This window comes from Thermobia domestica, chromosome 7, assembly GCF_964235325.1.
Source record: "Thermobia domestica chromosome 7, izTheDome1.hap1.1, whole genome shotgun sequence".
Lineage (NCBI taxonomy): Eukaryota > Metazoa > Arthropoda > Insecta > Zygentoma > Lepismatidae > Thermobia > Thermobia domestica.
In genome coordinates this window covers 253,982,359-254,005,247 of record NC_137460.1, presented here as the reverse complement: position 1 = coordinate 254,005,247, position 22,889 = coordinate 253,982,359, and the positions used below count along the sequence as shown (strand labels likewise).

The 22,889-nt window shown below is 35.5% G+C and overlaps 1 protein-coding gene across 4 annotated transcripts in view; it reads right to left on the bottom strand.

Moving 5' to 3' along the window:
- Window positions 1-4,968, bottom strand: part of LOC145690832 (uncharacterized) — a 294,099-nt gene extending 289,131 nt beyond the window's left edge. Inside the window, exon 1 of one of the 4 annotated variants that reach the window (XM_081766157.1) lies at window positions 4,226-4,968. The gene's annotated coding sequence lies outside the window, so the exon portion shown is untranslated. The remainder of the gene's footprint in view (window positions 1-4,225) is intronic. The other 3 variants (XM_081766163.1, XM_081766161.1, XM_081766162.1) reach the window with 3 other exon arrangements.
- Between the last annotated feature and the right edge of the window lie 17,921 nt (window positions 4,969-22,889).

Below are 22,889 nucleotides of genomic sequence, written 5' to 3'. Positions count from 1 at the left end.
AGGAATATCAAATAGGAAATTCTTTTCTAATTAGTAGGCTAATTAAACGTAACTGAATAACAGAGGAAATCGCGAAATTTTAAGCCTTAACATTATGGACGTACTCTGTAGATAAAGCTTGCGGGAAACAGAACATACATCGGGGTTTAATTACACCAAAATAATAGCGTAATACTACTCTATGAACTGATCTCATTTTCTTCATCTGCAGGTACTACAAAAACAGATTTGGCGGTTTATAATTGGGTTATCTTTCTTCATTGTCATTTCTTTGTAAAACAATTGATATTATGAGTAAAATTTTTCTTTAACGGTCGCCTTTTCTGAAATTAAGTGCTGTTCGGGTATTCCACGAAATGCTTTATATTGACAAATGCAATAGTTGAAAAATGTTACAGAAAGGACGACGGAATACAGGGAGACACAAGTCCAATGACGGATGATATTGATAGTATGGAATGGAGGTTCGTTAACTCCTACGGTTAACCACTTCCGTTAAACCCTACTAAGTTACAACAAACAGGTTAGATTAGGTAAGTTTCTGTTCGGTTCATAATATGTAACAGCAGTGGTGCTTTAGAAACTTAACCTTTCATTTAATTTCAATTTCATTTGAAAACGAAATGAAATATTTAAGATATACGTCCCAAAGTTATGCCGGTTATGCTAAGGGAAACGGTGATTATGAATAACGAATGAAATGGTGGAATGAAGAAACGGGAGAACCCCGAGAAAAGCCACGAGCACGTATTTGTCCACCACAAAGTTCACACGGCGCGAGCTGCTAGGGACCCCTAGCACCGGAGGTGAACGCTCTACAACTGAGCCATTGCGCCCCCTTCAATTTCATATAAGTTTGACGTCCCTTGCAGCAGCGAAGCTTAATAAAACGTGGATCTATAGCGTAACATTCCATCCGAACTACATGATCTCCCGCCGGGAACCTAACTCAGGTCATCATACTAAAAGTGGGTACGCTAACCTTTTATCCACGAGGAAGCTGTTAATTATCTCTTTCAATAATTATAAATATATAATCCTTTTACATATTTATTTTCCAAATCTATTTTATTACCCAAAATCGTTTCCTTTCCCTTGTTACTACTATTTTAATTTCGTCTCTCAGTTCTTTTGCTACATAACTTTATGCTTGGGGGAAAAATGAAATAAAATCTTTCAGTTTAATGTCCTACGAATATGCCGCTTAGGCTGAGGAAGACAGATAATTAAGGTATGTGAATAACGGAAGACTGGGTGAATAAGAACGTGGGAGGAAATGAGAGTATATCAAGAAGACCCGCGACATAATGTTGTGTTCCACAAACCAGGGATTCCGTGCACCGAAGCAAGCACTCTACCACTGTCCCAATGGTGCGTGAACGCCAAGATTCTCAAGTTTTACCGAGTTGTAAAAAAATAATTAGTGTTAGTTGTTGAAATTGTGTGAAAGGCATGGTCTAATGAACAGGTAAACTGTTTGTCGTAATTGTAGAAATAAATTGAAATTACAGGAAGAAGAGCAACATCTAACCAAATCTAATTTAATTTAGAACATTTTGCTACCTTTATGGACGGCATTTACTAGCACGTTTCAGTGGAGAAAAGGGACGATATACAGAAGAATTTAACTTTTTCTTTTATTCAAGAACTTCTAAAAGAGAAATGCATTAGGCATGAAAAACATTAGTGAAAAACAAAAAACGTAATTTCATATAAACCAAAAACAATAACTGTCTTTAACACGGAAGAAAATTCTTTTACCAAACTATTAACAGCCACTGTACCGAAATTAACCAGTTTTTGAGTGACGTCACAATCGATAAAAACGGAAGAAATAGAATCTTCGATGGTAACAAATCTGAGCGTCCTCATTAAAAGACGAAAAGAAAGCAAGGACCTTTGTCCAAAGTTGAATAGGATACAGGGCTATGACGTAGTTGGGTCAATGTTACGGTTTGTAATGTGGAAGAGAATTGAGATGATACATAACGACTTGTTTCATTCGAGTTGGCTTAAGTTCATTCGGCTATTCAGTACAATTCATACCTATACGTGAGCTGGATCTCTCCGAACAGTCTTTCGTGGTTCATAACTCGCGGATGCCCATTCGAGGCCTATAAGACAGTAAATTATAGCTCCAAAATTTGTCTAAGTAGCTGTATTAAACTTACAGCCAAAGTGTACTTGGGCCTAAGTCACTTTGAGTATCGACTTTTATTTGTTATATTTTGATTAAATGTGTAGAAATGTTTGTACTTATGCAAGTGTTTTAAGTCCTATATTTCAAGTGCGCATAACTTGTACTTATTCAAGGTAACTCAAGAACAAGTTGGCCCAGTGTATTCTTCAGAGGGAGTTTAATATTGCTTTCTTTCGCAATTCATCTTTATGGCGAATAACTCTCCGAATTCACTATTAATTACCCTCTGTATTGTTAATACTGTCAATTAAGGGTAGAATGTATTCATGTCTTGGACAGCTCATCCACGAAGTCAACATTTTTGGTCTCATATACTACCATTGTAATATCTTTTGTAATTAACCCAAAAATGATTAGAAATTTACTACAATAAAGAGATATTTAAATTACAATTGATTGCCTTTTATTTAAATGACTAATTGATAGCAATGAATACCAGTAGTATCAATAAATTTAGTTAATGTGTTGGGTTAAGTAAATCGTAAAAAAAAAAAAAAAAAATCATTTATAATATTTCAATTATTTCCACATTATGTGTTTGTAATAAGACTACAGATTTCTACTATGTACAATTAGTAATCTCCACGAAGCTGTGCAAAACAAACCATGTATCTTATGTCATAGAGTGTTTTCCACTATCTTCGTTTATGCGAATACCTAGTGACGGGTAAATTCTCGAGAAAATATTTTTCAGGAATATTCCCAAAAATGGGAATATTCCGGAGTTTATGTACAAACACAAAGAAAATTGCACTCTATTCCTATATTACGATTTCAAAATAAAATTTCGTTGTTATCACAATATACTTATTACTGTTGTCTGCAGAGGACTCGACATTCTGAACGATATTATGTTATTTCATTATTATTTTACGCTACTTAGAGACTACGCATAAATGTATGTTTACTTACAATATGTTTCTTGCGAGCAAATAAGCAGGAAAAAACATAAATTTTAATATGTTATAAACAAATTAGGTTGGTAACTGCCAGAAAATATACGTAGTCTCTCGACAAATTCATAAGGTTGCCAGTGTATGGGATTGCATATATACAGAATGTCTATTTGAAACACACTGTGCTTTGTTACACTGTTCTTACTACGTACTATTAAATCTCTAATTTAAGAAGATTTATTTACAAGTCTATTTCGAACAATATTTATGGCATTACAAGTATTCTCCAACACCGCTTGGTACATGAATACACACGGAAAAAGAGGGAAACAAATCTTAATCAACAGAAGTTCGGAAACACCGGTACTAATGAAACATCCTGAGAAGCAACCCTAATTTTGATATGTAAACATTAAATTTTAAATTTATATGTATTACAACTACAGAAATCCCTTTACTCAATATCTGATTCCTCCTAAGAGAGAGAAATTCGTGTAAGAGACAAGAGACAGACTGACGTCTACTACTAACGGTGGTTCGGGTTGTATTTATAATAGTTCACCTCTACCTCTACAGAATTTCTGGATTGCTTTACAAACTGATTTCTTTTCATCATTTACAAATTAGTATTTTGTTACTTTCGAGTGCAAATGGAAATGGTAATTGAAAAATCATATTAATTAGTTATTAAAATACAGTCAACGAATTTCATTTTTTATCCTGCAAATTGTTTAACCCTAGAGGTAAATGATTAATAAAAATAAAGTAATTACTCATATTCTTCTGATTATTTGGAAAATAAGGTAAAAAATGGAAATAAATCAATTTCCGGAAGTTTATATGCCAGCGAAAAAACACGGGAAGATTCCAATCTTTAAATTTCCTTCCACCCCGGGATATTTCTACTGGCCATCACTACGTATACCCACGGCAGCTGACGTTCATCTCTCTCGAACGCTCGGAGCCTCTAAACTGCGCTTTTGTCGTGACTCGGTTTAATAGGATTCGTGGTTTTTAGTAGCCACCTAGCACAAGTTGGCTCGCGTTTTATACAGTAGTTTTTATGATTTATACTTACACTATATTTTGAACAATATTTACTAACAAGTGAGCCAAAGTCAGAACTTACTATTTTGAGAGAGAAACTAAATATTACTCTCTGTTGATGGACTTTTATGTGGCCTGGCTCTACAGCAGTAATGTTCTCCACCGGGTGGAAATTAGTATGTTACACAGTTGTATTTGATCTGCACTCACTCACTGTGACCCTAGAATAACCGTTCAAATGATCTTTACACTGGTACTGTTCAAATTGTAAATATAAAGTATTACTTTCCTTCATTTGCAGAAATGCTTCGACATATTTTTCACATGCATCCAGTCATTTTTTTTTTTTTTTTTTCGTAAAATTGCCATTTTTCTCGGAAATATTCTGCACCAGTATCGTCATATCTGTTAAATTTATCAAGTTGTGATTGTCACGAAAACAAATAAATATTCTTTCACTCACATATACTCCACGAACACCACAGTTGTAATGCCACACAATGCATGTTGCAAAAACATCGAAAATGAATGATCACTACCAGAATCCTCCCCCACTAATGTTCCAGGCGATAAAAGATGCTGCAGAAGAGTAATACTTAGCTTGTACTTAGGCTGAATATACATTGTGAGATAAATCCTAGGAAATTGCTCAGGATTTACCTTCGAAAAAATGTTAAAGATATATCTCGTAGGAAATCCTACCCTTTTGTGCCGTACTCGTGAAGAGTTTTTCTGCCTGACCGAATGATGCAATGTTGCAATTGTTGTAAGGTAAGGATAATTTTTATCAATAGACTTATTCAATTGCAACCAGGTAGGCTCCCGTACAACTCAGGAAATTAGCTACAATTTCATTGAAGAAAACGCTTTATTAATAGTGCAAATTTATTTGACACGAAAGTGAGTTCTTTTGATCAGTATAGCTAAGTTAATATGGTATTTTTATTAGTAACTGTGTTCCACTGCATCTAGACTGGTTGCAATACAAACACAAAGTTTGTGTTTCTCACTGAAGAAAGAATCCGTACTGAAAATAAAACTGCCACGGAGAAAAGTTAGTTTGTAGCATATTTTGATCAGTAAACTTAGGCCCAGTGTTGGCAATTGGGCGTTAAAAGTCGGGGGTAAAACACGATCTGAATATTTATATTCATTGTTTGTTTTCCTGGTTGTTTATAACACTTTATTTGACTAAAGATTGTAGGCCTATAGCTAATAGGATACTATCTCTTTCAGTTAAAATACAGTATATCGTATTTCATACAAAGCAAATAAATCGAAAGGATAATATTAATCATAATAATGAATAATGAGATTTGTTTTGTAGAATTTATATTGAAATTGGGGATAAATGAACAGCTTATATTTTTAATTCCATACATACCATTAAATGTACGTTATTAGTCCCCAATCTTATTAAATGAAAGACAGTAAATACTAATTACAAGCATATGCTACGACATTTAAAGAAATACGCAATTACAATATTAATTGCTTTGAATTCCAATTAAAACAGAATTGTTGTAGCTTTGTTAACTCTACGGGAAGACATACAAGCAATACGTACTCACGCAACAGTAACTATTATATGGTATATTTTTTTTCTATGAATTAGTAATACATATAGAATCTTTACATTTGCAAATGAAAGTTAGGGAGTTATTTCGAAAAAGGGGGGAACTGTACCTTTTGCCCCCTAATCGCCGATTCTGCTTAGGCCTATCCAACGGCATATAAGGAGGTTGCTATACAACAGAGGAAGTTACATTTTGAAGTTCCTTACTTGCATCCGTAAACTAAATTAGGTGGAAGTTGCTTATTTGCATCCCTGAACTAACTATATAGCAAAAGTAATTTCTTTGTCGTGATGATCAGGCTTACATAGTTACATTAATTTTCTTATATGATAATTTATATATTACAGTGATTCAAAAATGAATTTTTTCTAGTAGTTACCTTCTTTAAGAACTCACAGGTTGTGCGCCTCGAAAGCCAAGTAGTAGTATAAGTCCTATTGCTATTATTACAATCACAAATATCAATATCCAATAGTGCCTGAAGTTCTTTCTTCACTTAGATATAGTCATCTGAGAGAAGTAGAAAGAAAGAAATGGAAAAAATAGGGTAAATGGAGACCTTGAAAGTAATGCGTAGACAAATTCCCCAGTGCCCTGATGATACTGTATACAATGCAGTGAGCACAGTGGGTCTGTAGGTCAGTGTGAGTCGGTACGTGGCTGTGGGTTATAGTGGGTAGTGGGTCGCAGTGGGTAACGGTAGGTGGTGGGTCGCAGTGGGTCACGGTGAGTGGTAAGTCGCAGTGGGTCGTGGTGAGTTTCGGAACGCAATGGGTCACATGCTGTTGACCCACTACCCACTCAGAAAACGTGACCCTCTCACCCACACTATCTCTGATCTCAGATAAGCAAACAAAATTACATGAAAAAGGAAGAGAAGTGGAAGCATAGAAAGTAAAACGTAGACAAATTCACGAGTGTTCAGAAGATGTTGTCTACAATGCAGTGTGCAGAGTGGGTCGGTAGACCAGAATGTTTCATGGTGGGTGGTAGATCACAGTGGGTCGTGGCTGGTAGTGGGTCGCAGTGGGTCATAGTTAGTAATGGGTTAAATTCCTAGGAAGATATATTTCGGGAATATTCCCAAAATGGGAATTTATCCGGGAATTTATGTACAATCAGAAAGAAAATTGCATTCTATTACTGTATTATGATTTCAAAGTTGTATTAATTTTTATATCACAGCATATTATTACTGTTGTCCACAGAGGATTCTTTAAAATGTATATTCTGAACGGTACTATGTTACTTTAATAACACTTTATTATATTTAGAGAGTACGTATAAATGTATATTTATTTATAACATGCTCTATCAATTAAATGTGTGAAAAAAATATATAGTAAATTATATAATAACAGTTTAAATTTATATGTAAGTGGATTTGCTCAACTTGACTCTATCACTGATATTATAAACACATTAAATTTATAAATGTTATAAACCAATTAGATTGGGTAAATGCTAGTAGATACATGTCTCACCAATTTATCAACATTTGCGCATACATATTTATGTTCACCGAATTTGAAAGATACTTACTTATCTTTATATTTTAGCACGTAACATTGCCATACACGACCATTCATTGTACCTATTTCTCGAAATTCGATATGTTAATTCACATGTAAAAGAAGTCCGAGTACCTCTTCAGAAATTAAAGTCAGAGAGAGGAGACAGACCGACGTCTATTACTAATGGTGGTTCAGGGTTTACTAATAGTACTTCATCTCTATTTCTACATAATTCTAAATTACTTTAGGAAATGGTTCCTTTTCATTGTAAATTAGTACTTTGCTAATTTTGGCTGTTCTTTAGCATTGGGGGCCAGCTTTTGCACCTATTTTTTTTTTTTTTGCGATACTCTATTCCGATGCGGTTGTTTTGTGGTTTCGTGCGTTAAATTACGTTACCAACTTTAAATTCAGACAGCATTGCAGAGCGAGCGTTACTGAATGAAGGCGGGTTAGAGCCCCGCATGGCACATTGTTTTCTATCTTCATTACCAACAATTCACTTTCTTTTCTCACATAAATCACTTCCACTTATCTTTCCGTTTTGTATAAATCCCCTACTGCCTTAAAAAATATGTTCGGTACTTTTTTGAGTACTTGAACATCACTATCAATTCATTTCTTCCGTAAATCATCCTACTTTTTGCTAGTTTTGGCCTCCAATACTGAACAATTACCCTACTTTTTAGCGCAAATGGAAATGGAACTTAAAAAATCATATTATTAGTTATATAAAGTACCGTCCAATAATTTTATATTTTTTAACCTCTAAATTCTTTAAAACCTAGAAGTAAATCATAATATATTAAAATAAAGTAATTAGTCATATAGTTCTTATAATTTGGAAGATAAAGTAAAGTGGAAATAAATTCCTTCCTGGGAATTTATCGGCCAGAAAAAAAACAGGAATATTCCCATTTTTAAAATTCCTTCCCACCGGGAATATTCCCACTGCCCATCACTAGTCATAGTGGATGGTGGGTTCCAGTGGGTGACATGCTGTTGACCCACAACCCACTAACCTACTCACAAAACTTAATTCACTTGAACCACTGACCCACTCACAAAACTTAATTCACTTGAACCACTGACCTACTCCATCTCTGATTGTAGGTTTAAATCAAGTTAAGGCTTCCGATGCTTGTGCTTGTTTTAAGTGTATATTTATGGGTTGACAAATAAATTATTTTCTCGAGTTTTAGCCAAGGAAGAATTCCGATACTTTCCACTCGAGAACTAAGGAAGTCCTCTCCGTTGGTCTATTGGCTAGCGCATGTGCCTTTGTTGTACGTGGTTCTAGCTTGAAATCCGAGTGAGCTCAAAATTTAATTTTAACTTACAATCTTTCATTAATCATCTGTCTTTTATAGCATAAAGAGCATAATCATGCGACGTTAAACTAAAGAAATTTCATTTTTTCGATGAGTGTGAACCCTTTAGTGGAAAGGAGGTGTAGAAGAAATTTTTCCTTCATTTTTTAAAGGGCTATGGGATTGGATAGTTTGCGTTTCACGATTGACTTGTGAAATCTGAGCGGTCCCAGGTTCGATTCTCGGTGGGGACACTCGGTGGAAAAAGTGTAACAGGTTTTTCAGACCAGCCATCTTGAGTGAGGTTTTCCCTGGGTTTCTCTTATTCACACCAGGCAGATGCCAGGATGGTACCTAACATCATGCTGATCGTGCCATTCCCTTCCTTCTTCAATTACTTCTTCCTTCCCTTACAACGGATAGTGTGCTGGCCGGGGAACGTCACCCCTCATATATGTGACGGACTCAGCCCTGAAATCCAATTCCTAATCCTTGTGAAATCTGATTATAGTGGATCTTTGTTTCAGGATTATTATCGAAATTAGCCTTTTGTTAAAATTTAATGTGGAATAAATATATTGATAAAACATCAGCGTATGGGTAATATAAGCGTAAGTATCCTTGCTTCAACACGTAATAAATTCACAAGCTTTATGAGTACAGACATTCTCCTTTAACTACCTCTGAATTTCTTCCAGACTCTAGGTCTCAGGTGACAAAGAATTAATTCTATTTAGTGTTTTCATACACAACATAATTTTGAAACTTGGAAGCCTAAGTGTTATCTTTGTGTCTGTAATACATAATCGTTTGTCGATTGACTTCAGAGGACTGAGTTTAGCCCGTAAGCACAAGTTTCCTATAGTTCTAACATACCAGATGTATAGTCTTGTTTTTAAAACTTTCTCCTCCCCCTCCTCTACCTGAAAAGCCCTGCATTTTTATCCATATTTGAAATTCAAAGTCAAAGGAAATCGTTCTTATGCAGCTGTATTTTATTTCAAGTCTAAGTATTAAAATGTTCTACTTATGGTTGCAAGAGGTTGAGTGGTATTTTTTTTTAAATACTGAACTTAGTGGTTTACATTGGCACTCATCTTCTTCAAGAATTGATGTAAAAAGCGGTCGCGTGATTTCTGGTATCTTTGAGCAGTGAGATAACACTGGAATACAAAATTCGTTCTTCTCAAACTTGATACATTGAAAAATTTATGTGTTTTTTTTTCTACACAAATACATATCTATTCACTATAATCACTTTCAGAATTAGCATTAAATTTTGTAATAACATAATGCCTGTATGAGTTACCCTCAAAATGTATTTTGTATGGAAGGGCGCCCATCAGGGGGGACAAGATGAGGCGTTTGCCCCCCTAGAGGAAATCGTACTTCGGAGTATCGAAAACCCAATTGAATTTTTACATGAGTTACAGCAAAATTTGAACCTATATTTGAAATATCGCGTATACTTGCCCCCCGCTTGGAAACCATATATTATTCTGATTTTCACTGGAGATTATTAATTAGCCTTCGATTGTCAGGCTCCTCACTTAAACTTTTATCGCTCCCCTACCTTCCCCTATGAAACATTGGGTACATTTCTTTTAAATAAATTTTTCAAAATATTTCAGAAATGCTGGATTTTTTAACTACCAAACCATGCTAAATAATGACAGGTTAGCCATTAGAGAAAGTTCTCTTTATCTACCACCTGAATCAGGGGGATCCAGGTCTCCTTCGGAAGGGGTTAGGAGAAGGGATTATCAATCTGTCTCTGACCGGATTTTTGCAACACATCCGAATATGATCTCAATGAAAAATAGTTTTGTTACTCAAGACACTGCTTAGACAATCGATCGGAGATTACATGGTCCAACTTGGTCACAGTTTCGAAGATTTTTATCTTAAAGGTACACAATAGAACTTGCTTTAAACAATGAAAGCACAGTTGCCAAATGTATAACTTTGATTCACAAAGATGAGTTTTGAAATGATGTTATTCTGAGAAATAGAAATTTCTTAGACTCAAATGCTACAGGGTGTCTACTGGAATACCAGAAAGTAAATTCATGACTTTTCATGACATTTTTGTTCAAATTTTCATGACCATGGCGATAAAAATTTACCATTAGTCCCCTAATTTACCAAATAATCCCCTACCATCAGTGGTGCATCGGTAAAGATGAAGATCACATTATGTACTTATTTGTCTAATGTACATAATGTCGATTAGCTGACAACTAATTTTAAAATGCGAGAGCAATTTACAAGACAGTAAACAAACTTTTAATTTTTAGTTTTAAAGACAGTAAACAAACTTTTAATTTTAGCAACAAATTTTTAATTGCGGTTCAAGTATGGGTTTAAGGCTTACCAGGTTCTATATATTTAAAAAAATCTTGTGAATAGTCCCATTACATTCAGCTAGGTTTTTTATCTGCATTTTATGTACTCTGAATTCTACATTTATAATTTTCGTTTACAAGAAAAGACAGATTACGTAAATATACAATTCTTTTCCATCGTGTCATATTTGAAATTAGCGTACATAAACATACTGATAAGACCTACTGAATAGGGAGCAGCTAGGAAGACAGTAAAGTACCAGTTAGCCAGCACTAACTGGTGGGGGAAATTCTCACAATTACTGACCTAATACAACTGTTTCAGTACATGCAGTATGAGGTATAAAAGTATGAAGTATAAAAATATACTCTGAGATATCAGATTTTCATGACCAGTTGGGTAAATAAAGGACTTTTTCATGGCTTTCATGACGACTAAGCAAAATATATGACTTTTTCATGACTTTCATGACTTTCATGACCAGTAGACACCCTGTACGAAGTTCTTGGTGTTATTTTTTGGTAAAAACTGAGGTTAGTTTATTCGCAAGTTATTTCAAACTAATGTGGAGGGTGAATGTACTTTTTGTAGATCCCTTAAAATATTCTGGAAATAACTTACCTAACTTTTGATACTGTTTGTTTTAACTCGAGCATATGCGTGAAGTGGTTTATCACGATCAGAACAAAAAGAACTGTGATAAATTAATTATAAGTAATCCGGTTAGAAACACTGTTGTTTGTATTTCAGTTCCAAAACCGGTCTCCCGCACTCGTTCGCTGGTCAGGTAACAGATAGCGATAATTCACCAAGAAGTATAATGACTTTTGACCTTTGCAGTTGCGTTGTTATAGACAAACTTTTTCGAAAGCTAATACGGAATGAGGTCGTGTAAGGTTTTGTGAGTGCGATAGTTATTTTACGTACTTTCTGTTTCAATTAATTGTTTCCGTACGTACACAAATTAAGTTTATGTCGTTTCGAAAGACAAGAGAAAAAGAAAGCTAAAGAAGCATGTGTTTAGGCTCAAATTCGGGAAATATGTGTTTTGGAGACTTTCTGGCAACTTCGGAGTTGTAGCGACATTTTATAAAAATAAGCAAAAGTGAGCACTATGGAAGAATAAGAAAAAAGTCATGAATGGTGGAATTATCATCGGATATAGTATACGACAGTGCCTCGTTACTTCCCGAGGACGTACGAAGTGCAGTCTTTTACAGATTATTCACTGAACATCTAGGAACTTAAAAATGGGGTAAAAAAGCGAGTGTCGTTCACTTTCGTGGTGGTACGATTATAAAAAACAAGTTGCGTATTACACCTTTGTGATCGTACTCCATGTTTATTATTATCGACGCCTAACTCTCTTCAACTGTTTGAGAGTTGTATGCAGTAGTAGCAGGTGTACCGTGATTGATTACCGGTTTTGAAGGATTGTTTCGTAAAGGTTTGCAGTCATTTCGTAGAGGTTTTTGTGAGCTGAACGCAACGCGAAGTTTCTTTTTTTCTTGTTTACTTTCACTTAGTGCTAATTTGCATTTTCGGGAATTTTCTTGTGGGCCGTATAACGTCTTGTAGTTCTAGCTAGAGGTTCCGCCTACGTGGAGTTGCCATTTTTTGTTATGGTTCTGCGAGCATTGACGTCGCTTGTGCTTTGTTTTCTGAATGTAGGTGGAGCACGCTGAGAGGAAAGAGCGTATAACATGGCAGTAGGAGCACATGTAAGTAAGATGTAGAATTTTTATCTGTATTTATATTCCTGCTTTCAAATGTTGCTAATAGTATGTTTTATTCTACTTAACAAGTCATTCTTTTCTGTGGATATATATTTCATTAAAATTTCATCACGTGGGCGGTAAGCACTTGTATGTTGCTGACTAGGTCATTGTAGGCATTAACTTTTACAGTGATTTATATCTCGTGATTAACAATAGTATGCCCCTTGTACTTATTCTTTGCGCGTTTTCGCTTGGTACTCCCTCCCTTATTTTTATTGCATTCTTGAAATGGCCCTTGTACTTAGATGTTTTTCTAGAATTTTTTTTTAAATATGGTATACGAAGAATAATAATGTGCCCTTGTACGTTGTGTATGAGTATATGTGGGGCATTTGAAACACATATCGCATGTCACGTGCACGTGGATGCTTCTTAGGCCGGCTATACACTATAAGATAGATCCTAGGAAATCTCTTACGATTTATCCTAGAGTCAAAATCTCAACGTGTATGGCAACAGATCCCATGTCATTTCCTGTGTTCTGAACGATCCTATGAGATTTCTCTTGTTTAGAGCACGCTCTATTTCGGAAAGAAAATTCGTAAGATTTCGATTTAAGCGACATCAGGTGAGAGAAAGTGAAAACAAAACAAATGAAAACACAAATGATGAGGTATCTTCTGATCGTGCAGGTTTACTTTAGATGTACCACTCGAAATACTTGTTGAAAAATTGTAATTTGTCACTATTTCCTAAATGATTTGCGTTGACCGACATGAAAATATCTTACATAGCATAGATAAAATCCCTGAAGGGGACCAACAAAAGCAATTGTTGATAAACTACAGTTCTTTTACGATTTGCGTACAAATACGGGGTCAAGATATATATAGTATAAAAACTATAGTGCAAAAAACGCAAACCAAGTTGTGCTAGGTTGTTTCTAGAAAGTACGAATGCTATTTAACCGAGTCAGAGCAGGGCTAAGCGGAGTCCCGAGCGTCAGTGAGGGGGTGCGAGCGAAGGAAGCAGGCGCGTCAGTTGCTGTAGTGAAAACGTGTGCGTTTTGGCAATGATACGAGTTTGAATAGCACTTGTCATGGTATCGTGGTAGTAGCGCTCCACTCGTAAACATAAATTATAGCTTCTGTAAACTATGCAGAAACACACCGGTGGTGGAAAATAGTAACACCGGTCAACTTTCATATGCACTCACTTACGTAAAAGTTTCGCAGAAGGGGTCCAGAAGTAAGCAGAACATACAAAATTTACAGGAGAAATGGAAGATGCAAGTACTTAGACCTAAGACAACCTAACTAAATCTAACCTAATGAAGTTAACTAGCTTAAACTAACCTAATATTAATAGAAGTAAGCGAAATTCTATCACTTTTTAAAAATTGTGTTGGGCCCATGTACTAATATAATCTAACGTAACATAACCGTAACTAACCTGAACCAACCTAAACTAAACTAATGTGAATATAAACTACCGAAATTGTAGCATTTCTTAGAAAAAATAGCTGGACCCTTTCTGCTAAACATTGTCTCACCTATTTTAACCGTCGTTAAAACATTTATAATGATTTTACACTAGTAACCCTACAGTTGTAAACATAAATTACAGGTGTATTACTTTGTATTTAATTATGTTGCTTCCAAAAAATTTGTTCCTTATAAATATGTCTTTTCATGCAAAGTATTAAATTTTACTTGTAAATCTTCTAAAATGTGGTGCGCCAAAAGTATACCAGCACCCTTCTGACTTATGCTTTTTTTTTCTTTTTAGAGGTATCCAATTTAATAATATAGCGCCTGATATTAATATCAGTGGGATGTGCAGTGTGGTTAGCATAGTAATTCTTCAACTTTATAATTTTATTAAATAGAACTATTTCACAATGTTGATATACGTCATTCGGTCAGACAGGAAAAATCTTCACGTGTATGGCACACAAGAGTAAGATTTCCTACAAGATATGTCATAACATTTTTCCGAAGATAAATCCTAAGATAATTCCTAGGATTGATCTCGTAATGTATAGCGCGCCTTACTGTTGCACTACGTATAAAAATGATTTTATTTGATGTAAAAGTGGTAATGGAACACATAAGAAACGCAGATCACGGTGTATTCACACTTCATGTTGGAGTGTGAATACAGCATGATCTGGGTTTCTTGCGTGTTCTATTACCACTTGTAAATATAATAAAATCATTTTTATAGGTAGTGCAACAGTAGGAAGTATCCACGCGCACAGAAGATGATGAGGTCCCGTTGTATACTATTACCTTATCATCCTTTGTATATTCAGTTCCCGGTACGCTAGAGACATGTAGTTTGTTCTTTCCAATCATGTATTTTGTAGATTCACCACATTCACACCATTTCTACGTTGTTTAACACCACATCTTTTCCTCGTTTCATAAAGTATTCCCTTTGCGGATCTCGAAAATTAGGCTACTGCTTGAACTTGTTTCCATACTTCGATATTTGTTTTCATTTTTACTTGAAAAAACAAAGAAGCACTATTCACATTTCATTTCTTCACCATACTAGGCTTTTATTACCTGTGTAAATTTACCGTTAATTGTCAAGACTTTTGAAAGATGGAATTCTGTATGGTGGTATTGGAGCGAAAAGAACATTTTTTTTAAATGAATTGTGATAATGTTGTCAGTGATAGCTGTGCTTTATTTAGGAGTGTTTGACGTATTTTACAGGAGGATATAAAATGCGAGCAGAAGTTCTCGAAGAATTCTTACTTATTTCTGATATCGCTCTACTTCCGTAGTTGATCTGGTTTCGGTGTATAATTATGACATAAATCACAAGTTTGGTTTGTGACGTACAGTAATACAATACGCGCTGTATTAGAAAACCCCTCATTACTGCAACATCTGATTTTTACCTTAAAGTAAGTATTTCCTAGCTCGTTGTTTTAGTAATTGGGTTAGTTAAGAGTGTTTTTCTGTCACACATCATTGACAACAGGAATTTCATTTGTTTTGATGCGATATGGTGAACCATATTTGTGTCTTGTTTCTCTGTGTTAACACTACTCAAATGTTCTCGTTTTACTTTATTTTTTCTTGGTGGCTTTAAGGGCAGATTTTTTTGTTTGTTTTTTCCCGCTTGTGTTTAGAATATTTCTAGTATGTTAATTGGAATAATTTTGGATTTGGGGGGCAAAATCAGGTAAAGAGTAGAATTTTTTCAGGGGAATGACTTAATGTTACAGAAATGCAACTACTAAGTGAAGGTAAGTGCTAAGTTAACCTGACATCGTTTAACCTTATGAATAAAATAAAGGAGTATGTTTAGTACAAGGGGTCCAGAAGCACGCAAAAAACACAAAATTTACAGGAGAAATGAATGATGCAAGTACTTAGACATAACAGAATGTAACCAAATCTAACCTTAAGTAACCTAAGCTAACCTGAACTAATCTAATATTAGTAGAAATAAGCGAAATTCTATCATTTTTTGGAAAATTATGCTGGACTCATACACTATTATAACATCAACTTACCTAACATAAACTAATCGAACCTAACGTAAACTTACATAGACTAACGTAACCTATCCTAAACTAACCTAATGTGAACAGAAATTACCAAAATTATAACATTCTTTAGAGAAAAGAGCTGGACCCCTTCTGCTAAACATAGGCCCAAATAAAATAAGAATTTGGAAGAAAATGTAAATTTTAACAAAATTTTTGTTCTCCCAAAACCAAAAGCATGGTACATTAACTTTTGAATTTGCTCCATTTGTCTTTTATTGCGTTTTAGCTTTCAATATTGGTCATGTCCTGTCACAAATATTATTACAAGACTGTTTCACTTTTCTTATTGTATCTTTCAGTTTAGATAGTATCGCAACTACGAAAAAAAAAAAAAACCTCAAAAGTTATACCTGCATGTACAACTACAATTCGTAAGAAAATTACAAGCACACTACATCGGGGAAGCGGAACAGTGGGCGGAAGAAAATCATGAGTGACAGATCACGCCAAGTATTAAAGCGCATTTTCACGCAGAACTGCCGTGCCACTGCGGAGCAAGTGACGGAGGAACTCAATCAGCACCTCCCCCACTCTGTTTCGATAATCACAGTCCGCCGCGAATTTCATGATATGAACTTACAGGGTCGTGTTGCACGTGCCAAACCGCTCATCAGGGACCATAACGCTTTCGCACGCTGCAAATGGTGCCGGGACCATGTAACTTGGACCGTTGAGAACTGGAAACGTGTGATATGGTCGGATGAGTCATCCTTCACCCTATTCCCAACCACGGGCCGTGTTTATGTATAAAGAACGCCCAAAGAAGCTTATGATCTGCAGTGTCTTCGCCCAACTGTGAAACATGGCGGCGGCTCGGTGATGCTGTGGGCCGCCATATCATGGTTTTCATTGGGTCTTGTGGTCACACTTACCGGTCGAATCACTGCCAACGATTATGTCGCTATTTTTGGAGACCACTTGCATCCAATGGTCCTGATGTTGTTCCCGGACAATGACGCCATCTTCCAGGATGATAATGCACCCATTCACAGAGATGGCCTTGTTGCAGCGTGGTTTGAGGAACATCGGGATGAATTTCAACACCTCCCCTGGCCCGCCCAATCCCCAGATCTCAACATAGTTGAACATCTGTGGTTGGTCTTGGAAACACGACTCCGGCGACGATTTCCACCTCCATCCTCTCTCACAAAACTGGCCGATGCCCTGCACGAGAAATGGTGTAAAATTCCATTTGCTACCATTCACGACCTCTATGCTTCCATCCCACGTCGCATCAAGGCTGTTCGAAGGCGAAAGGTGGCCCCACACCATATTAATCTGGTAAGTTGCAATTTCGTTCAGGTGTTTCCATTTTTCTGATCACCATCTGTATGTGTTTCGTTATGTATCCGATTGAAATAATTTAACAGATCATGTATTGATAACATTTTTCTTTCAACACAATAACGAGATTATATTGCTAGGGAAGAAATTCCATGGTTTGGCATTTTCTAGTAGAAATATCAGCTTGTGTTTTAAAAAAAATCGTATTAATCTAGTTATTGGTGCAAACATAATACTTCATAATCCGAAATACATGTTTTGGTTCCATTAGGATCTTAGCACACAACATTTCCAACTAAATGTAAGTTCTTTTTGTTCGTCATTTATAGTAAATTCCCATTTAAATATTTACTATATATCTATCTGTTAAAAATGTCGTTGCTCCAAACAAGTTCACAAATTACGTATTAGAAGTAAAGATCAGTTTAAAATTTCCAATGGTAGGTTTAATTGAATGGCAACTTATGTGCATCAGAATCACATCTTGATCGTCATCTCAACCGTCCGTTGTTTTTTTTAACCCTCTCACGGGTAGTACGATGTAACGAAATTGAACCTACGTATGAATAATAGAAGTATGCCAGTATCGTATAGTCGAGACGTTCTATTCGTCCCCAACGGCTTCCTTTGTACTCAAGCAGAAAATTTACACTAACCATCCTCATAAATAACACTCCAAATAAGCCATAAACGGCACGTGTTCGGTGTCGAAGTAATACGTTGCTGCCATCGCTAAACTTTTATTATCGATGGATACATTTTATAATAATAAACAATCATTAAAGGAATTCAGTGTAATAGTATGGACAGGGGCGGTCAAGGACGGATTTCTGGGAGTGGCAAAGAAAGATTGTATTTTTTTCTCATCGGGCTTTTGCGGCAATGCTTTGCAGGCGGGAGGAAGGACAGGGGCGAACCACTTAACATGTTTGGTTTGTACAATCGTTATCATTATGGAAGTTACACAATATTAACAATATGCTATATTTAAGAGTAATATAAGCACATATCATGAAACTAACGATTGATTTCTTCTTTCTTTTCATTACAACGAATTCAATTTAAATGAAATATTTTAGTTTAACGTCCCAGAATTATGCCCTTCAAGCTAAAGGAGACGGAAGGAGGAGAATGCAATGAAAACAAAAGTAACGAAGAAACTAGATAAATCTGTTTTTTTTTTCGAAGATTACTGAAGAATCAGTAAGCAAGAGGTGAAAATTGCAACATCGCTTTCTTTTTCAGCAGGTCAACTGGCAGGCCACCCTTAACTGGAGGGACATGTTGAATTATTCCCTTCATGTAACAAAGAAACACGCGGTTTTCTTCAATTGTGTTCCGCTTCCTTTGTAGTCGCGTGGGGACGGTTCGAGCGATTTTACTATATATATTAGGTAGGAAGGACAATACTTTGCAGACGGATGGTATGGGTTATTAGAAGCAAAAATGCTCGTGTGGACCGCGGATAGATTCTGCTTAATTTTCTGCATACCGAAATAAAGGCCAAGATATTAGATAGAAGTTTTCTTATATTTTTAGTTGTCAGATATTGACGAAAATTTTCACATTTTGAAACAGGTAGGCAGGGAAGAAATTCATCTTTTTAAACAAGTTGCAGTTAGCACATAATTAGTTGAAGTTTATATTTTTCATATTAAAGGTGTTTACTTTTGCATGATATTTTCAATGATGCATCAAATGACAGTTTCCTTTTTTAAATTTTCAAGTGACTAGCCAGTGCTACATAAAAACTGGTGTTATGGCAAGAAACAGTAGGAATCATTTAGTACACCATGTAGTACTTTCTTATCTCATATTTTGTTTTATCTCTTTATTTTGAGCAGATTTTGATTTACAAACAGATGACATTTTCTGTATCTGTCCAAGAGTTCATACGTAAAAATATTCATTTTGTGAATAGGGCCCCACATTTTTTTAACATTTTTTATTTGTTTATTTTTAGTAAAGCCGACTGCCCATGTAGCAAGCAGCACATTCCATTCAATTTGCCCCAACATTTCTAATGTCACCTTTTGTTTCATCTCTTTTTCAGCTGTATGCGATTTATCAGCATTTGTAATTCAATGTGATATATCCTGTATATGTTATGTAGTATGATACTTTTGGTACAATCCGCGGCAAAAATCCTGCAACATGAGCATATAAGTTTATTGTGAAATGACAAAGTCTTTTGCTCCAAAATAAGTGTGCACGGGAGGAGGACGAGGTTTATCCTGACGTGATTCGTTCCACTTAGACGTTATGTTCATTCCCTGTGCTGTTAGGCGTAGTTTCACAATAAACTTACATCCTCATGTTGCAGGTTTTTTGCCGCGGATTGTACATGTGCATTTCATCAAAAGAGAGACATTTGCTGAAAAATGTGCACTATTATGGTGCAAGATATTTGTTACACTTTTACTTACAGTTCTATGTTCAAAAATTAAAAAATAATATTGAAAAAAATTAAACAGCTATTTGGTACATTTTCGTAAATTTATAAATTCAATTCATTTCATGTAATAGCAAATTCGATTTTTTTTCAGGACAAATATTTCATCTTCCTGTGAGTGTAGAAGTGAGTCTCATTGTGAGTTTACTGAACCGCCATGCCCTTTAATCAATAATAATACATCCGTAAGATGTACAGAGATGTTCAGTGAAGAAGACGATATAACAGAACATACACCACCCCAAGTAACTCAAGCATTGCGCATAAATCAGGATTTTAGCAAGAAGGATTCAGCAGCTTCTATCTCAGTGAGTCACTCAATGACACGTAGTGTAAACGGTGGCTATTTCTGTAAGGCTTGTGGAAAACCATTCGTTCAAAGGATGAAATACTTAAAACATTTATTAAAGCATTCAAGTAACAAATCAGGTTCGTCTGTATATTTTCGAAAATCATTCACTAAAGATTCTTATACAGATCGCAAAGCATATTTGTGTGACAATTGTGGGAGAACATTCAGAAAACTTTCTAACTTGGAGGTGCATTTATTATTGCATTCAACTAAGAACCTATACACCTGTAAGACTTGTGGAAAAGCATTCAGTGGAAAGGACCGTTTGAATAAACACTCATCAATACACAGAACTGAAAGGCAATATTCATGTAATAAATGCGGAGAACGCTTAGTTGAAAGATCTTACGTAGATTCAATGACGCATACATGTGTTACACCTATTTTATGTGATAAATGTGGGAAAACATTCACTCGTGTTTCTACTTTTAAACAGCACTCACTCACCCATAGAAACAAGGAGATATTTATATGTGAGGTTTGTGAAAAAACATTCGTCACAAGAGCAACATTTAATGTGCACATATTAATACATAGAAATGAGAAACCATTTGTGTGCGAGTTCTGTGGAAAGACATTCGCTTATAAGGATCACTTGAAAAAGCATATAGGTGTTCATATAAAGGCATATTCCTGCGGGAATTGCTCAAAGAAATTCTCTCTTAAGAGTTCATTGGAGCAACACCTATTGTCACATACTGGAACGAAACCATATTCATGTGGCATATGTGCGGAAAACTTTACTGGAAGAATAAACTTGCGAGTTCACTTGTTAACACATAAGGACCCCCAATATTCGTGTGGCATTTGTGGGAAAAAACTCTATGGATCGAATAGTTTTGAGGGTCACTTATTAACACATACGAGAGAGAAAACATACTCATGCGCTAATTGCGGTAAAAATTACAGAAGAGAAAGTTCTCTGAGAAAGAACTTGTTAAAACTTAACTGCGAAACAATTTAAAATAGAAATACAGCAATTAACAACATGATATAACATAACAGAAAGATGTAACTTATTGAAATAGAAAAAAAAAACTATCCAAATGTCTGATAGACACAAAAATCAAGCTATAATATACGGATGCGAGTGGAGCATTACGATATTTCATCATTGGACTGTCTGTTAATAACATAAAGTGCCGAATAGATCACATGGGACCTATAGGAAGGTTTCTGTAAGGCACCGGTGTATGTTGACTTTACGGGCTATCATTCGCCTTGTATATGCCTAGTTTAGTTGCTGACAGTAAAAATAATAATGTTAATATTATTATAGTACACAAAATATTCGGTTATTTATACCAATGAAGAATTAGTGATTGGTATATTTTGATTGATTTTAAGTTTTCAGACATTGATATCTCCAATCGTAAAATTTACCACCACTACTCCACTCCGAATTAACTTGTGTATTCCATCGGTAAAATGCTTTTTTATGTTACTTAACTCAAGAGTATCCTTAGTTCCTGTGATTGGAAGTAATTCTATATCACTTTTCACAAAATTCTATGTACAGTAACGCAAGGCAAGGAATGCAAAAAACCATCGTAATTTCTATGCAGATTATCGCAACGTGAATCATAACTCTATATTGACGCAAACCGATACTGTGTGTTACCGATCGTACCATACAATATTTTTATTTTGCTGAAACAAAATCAAGTACAGTTTTCCGTTTCAGTTTGAATCTTAGAATATAAATATAATGATTTTGCAGTTTGTCCCTAGACCCATTGTTGTACTGATTTTTGGCTTACAAACAAATTATAACCAGTTTAGTTGAATAAAAGTTGATTATTCTGCTGACAAGTGTTGCTCACTAGGGAAAATGGAATTCAACAGTTTCTCCAGTCTAAAATACTGTCTATTACATCATTAAGTAATCAGGATTTGATAATAATGATGATAATAAGAATAGACCGAAAGGGAGAGAAAGTTGTAGAACCCCGAGCAAATCCTCGCACAGAATGTTTGCCCACATAAAGCCCTTGGGATAAACTGAGAACGAACCAGATACCTTTACCAACAGAGAAGATCATTTTAGCTCTGAATCTGAGCAGTGTCCCAAAATTGCAGATATGTTAAATTAACTCATATTAGTACTCCAAAAGGGTAAAATTATAGTCTTACGACGGTTGTTTAATGCGCCTTTGGCGTGGGAGATCCGGGTTCAATTTCCGGCGGGAGCTCATGTGGTTCGGATTCCACGTTAATCAGTAGGTCCACGTCTCATGTAGGCTCGCTGTTGAACGGGACGTTAAACTCAAAATCAACTCAACAACGATTGTTTAAATGGCTTTTTGAAATGTCAGTTTTAAGGACCTAAATTTTAGCTCACGGGGTTAGAAAGCCATAGTATTCTTGGATGAGTTGTCGTAATTTTTTATATCGAATGAAAGAATTACCAATTATCAGGGCGAAACCTCAAACTCCATGTTTGTATATATATATATATACATATATATAAACAAACTGCTAATTATTGTTTCAATAAGCCCATGTTAATCTGTTCAAGTTAGACTAAAGTTCTAGCAACTAGCCAGGAGACCAGGGTGCGTGCCTTTGTACCACAGGGTCACGTTCGTTTCTGTGAGAGCCCTAAAATTTGAACGAAATACAGAG